Source organism: Octopus bimaculoides, chromosome 29 (genome assembly GCF_001194135.2).
Source record: "Octopus bimaculoides isolate UCB-OBI-ISO-001 chromosome 29, ASM119413v2, whole genome shotgun sequence".
Taxonomy (NCBI): domain Eukaryota; kingdom Metazoa; phylum Mollusca; class Cephalopoda; order Octopoda; family Octopodidae; genus Octopus; species Octopus bimaculoides.
Genome location: NC_069009.1, coordinates 8264294 through 8267628, shown reverse-complemented (window position 1 = coordinate 8267628; position 3335 = coordinate 8264294). Strand labels below are relative to the sequence as shown.

The 3335-nt window shown below is 40.1% G+C and overlaps 1 protein-coding gene across 5 annotated transcripts in view; it reads left to right on the top strand.

Moving 5' to 3' along the window:
• Window positions 1-3335, top strand: part of LOC106881726 (chondroitin sulfate synthase 1) — a 65016-nt gene that overhangs the window by 28596 nt on the left and 33085 nt on the right. The window contains exon 1 of one of the 5 annotated variants that reach the window (XM_014932211.2): window positions 1935-2036. The exons of the other annotated variants lie outside the window; for them this stretch is intronic. The gene's annotated coding sequence lies outside the window, so the exon portion shown is untranslated. Of the gene's footprint in view, window positions 1-1934; window positions 2037-3335 lie in introns of those variants that run through there. 5 annotated transcript variants of the gene reach the window in all.

The window sequence follows — 3335 nt, the reverse complement described above, 5'->3', positions numbered from 1 at the left end:
AGTCCAGGGGCACTGGCAACGATCTTACTTGGCTTGCCGGGTCTTCTCACGCACAGCCCATTTCCAAAGGTCTCGGTCCGTAATATATAAAACGAAGCATTGGTGCAAAGCAGTGTTTAGGTATGAACAGAATTTAGGTTGGTTGAAACATGTTTGTCACATATTTCAACTGCTAAAAGGCAAATACACTGCTGTTACCATGGAGAAAAAAAAAATCTCTCTTATGGTAAAAAGGTGTGAAAACACCTGGTTCGTTCAGTGTTGCCCACCAGAGTCAATGAATGCAGTAGAACCTGGCACTTGAGTGTCCCTGTTCTGGAAGGAACTTAAGCATTGACCAGGGAAGATTGTGCTTCTTCCTTTGAGCTGTCACTGACCCCTTGCCAACTCCAAATAGCCTTAAAATATGGGGTTAAGAAAAAAACCCATTCTGCCAGCAGTGCAGAATGTACTTTTGCAACCGGAGCCACATTCTGACCAGATGCCTTAGGGATATGATAGAAGGCTGATACAAATAGAAACATAACAGGGTCCTTGTAGAAATGATCAAGTGGACTGTATTTCGAAGGGTGAAGGCTAATAAACACCTGCCATCTCCTCCAAAGGTTATCAAATTCCCAACAGTGCTCTTTATGTGCCACCAGCATGGGTACCAGTTACATGACACCAGCATCAGCCATGACTATAATTTCACTTGACTTGCCGGGTCTTCTCAAGCACAACATATTGCCAAAGGTCTTGGTCACTAGTCATTACCTCTGTGAGGCTCAAAGTTCAAAGATCATGTTTCACCACTTCGTTCCATGTCTTCCTGGGTCTACCTCTTCCACAGGTTCCCTCCACAGTTAGAGATTGGCATTTCTTTACTCAGCCGTCCTCATCCATATGCATCACATGACCATATCAGTGCAGTTGTCTCTCTTGCACACCACATCTGATGCCTCTTATGTCTAACCTTTCTCTCAAGAATTTACACTCTGTCAAACAGGCACATCCAGCAAAGCATGCTAGCTTCATTTCTTTCAAGTCTACACATTCCCTAATTGTCACAGTCTACGTTTCACTGCCATGTAGCATCATACAGTCTGCCTTTCACTCTGAGAGAGAGGCCCTTTGTTGCCAGCAGAAGTAGGAGCTCTCTGAACTTTTCCCAGCCTAATCTTATTCTCACAGATATGCTCTTGGAATATCCCCCTCTACAACTAACTTGGTCACCTAGGTAATGGAAGCTATCTAATACCTCTAGCTTGACCCCCTGGCAGTTGATGGAGTCTATTTTTTGCACATTTTCCACATTTATTGTGCCTGTGCGTCTTCCACATAGAAAAGTTAGTTTCCTTGTTAACCTTCCTCTGATATTGCAATGCCTTTTATGTGTCTAAAGCTTACACCGGGTGTATCTTATAGAGTTTCTACCTATGCCTATTCTACAGATCGAGCAAGGCCCTCTACCTGAAGGGATTTGTGATTTCTCTGCCTTCCTACATTCACATTGTGTGAATTAATCATGCATTATCTTGTTGCTGTGAGATTTCTGTGATAGGATTATGTTATATCCTTATGGATAGACAAATACATTGCAACAGTGTAATAACAATATAATCAAAACAAACAGCAGTAACCACATGCAACATAACAACAAGCTTTTAAGAACCAACAATCTAACATGCTAACTTGAACTGTAAACGTTGAACTCCAGCCTTTACTGTGAACTGTGGAACTAGCATGAAACTGCCCTCCAACATAAACTGCCTCACTTACTCAGACTGCTACTATTTATATGTAGTGGTTCAGTCCATTCTTGCCAGGAGGTGCTATACTCTTGCACAACATCCCCCCTTTTGAGATTTTGTGTTCCAAAGGAATGAAGAAACTGATTTATTAATTTTTTTTTTAGTATCGCCTGGGCATTATCTGAAGGTATTTGGACTGCTTTTTTTTTCCTCATGCTGGTTCTATAGGACTCTATTACTTTTGGTACCAGTACATTGAATATTTCACAGAATACTTCCAAAGGAATTTCTTGCTGATCTTAAGTATGCATCTCCCTTATCTGGTATCTTTATGTTCACCATGTGATTCTTTAATTAGATACATGATACTTCCAATTTTCCTGGTAACAAGGCCACCTTCCCAGCCTTCTTTACCATTTCTATAGGTTTTGAAATGCACTTTATCACCTTTCTTAATGTATTTCGTTAGCTCTTTTGTATTTCCTTTATGTCTTTTTTTCTCTGGTTAAAGCTTATCAAAAATGGATTTTATTCTTCTTGCAAACATCAATTCTGTGGGAGACTTCCTTGGATTGGGGTTTACTCAGTATATTCTTAAGAAATTTGTCAGTGCTTTGTTGTTACTTAATCCATTTCTTACTTTTCTTAACACTCTCTTAAAAGTGTCCATAAATCTTTCTACCAGTCCATTTGACCTCGGGTGGTAGGATGGAGTGAAAATATGCTTTAGTGTATGCCTTTTACAGAAGTTCTTGAATTCATACCCACAGAACTGCATTTTGTTGTCTGAAACTAACATGTCAGGGACATCATATCATGCAAACAGTTCATATAAGAGCTTTATAGTTATCTTAGAGGTTGGTCTATAGCACCTGCAAACCTCCGGCCACTTGGTACAGCTATCTACTATGATTAGGTAGTAAGCTCTGTTCACCTGTCTGGCATAGTCAATGTGTAACCTAGACCATGGGTTCTCCATCTCTGGCCACGATCGATATTTTACTAGCAGGGCTTTGGCCGCAAGCACACAACTTTAGCACGTTCTCACCAAATTCTTGATATCTTGGTCCATAGATGGACAATAGACATAATTCCTCATCAGAGCATTCATCCTTGCCATTCCTGGATGTCCGCAGTAAAACTGTCGCAATACATCTTTTTGTAATGTAGTTGGAATCACCACTCTATGGGCATACATCAGAATATTGTTGTAAATTGAAAAACTACAGGTATCTGAATTTTTATTCTGTTTATTTTTAAAGCTTCTTTCATTTATGTAATACTAGCAGAAATACCCGGCTTTGCCCGGGTTAAAGAGAATAATGAAATCTAAAAACGCCGTCTAGACTACGCAACCCTCAACTGTTAGTAGCTACGATACCATATTTCTACATTAATAACTCTCCAATCCATGCCAGCATGGAACATAGACATTAAGTGGAATGCCAGTTTCTCATCTAGGAGGGCCTTGAAATCAATGTTACCAACTGGGGACTATGTGTGTCGTAGTGATAATAAAAAGACCCAAAGGAGGTCTGCAACGAAATAATTTTACTCAGCACTTTGCAAGTGAATCAGTGGAGGCAAAGATGCGTCTCATTT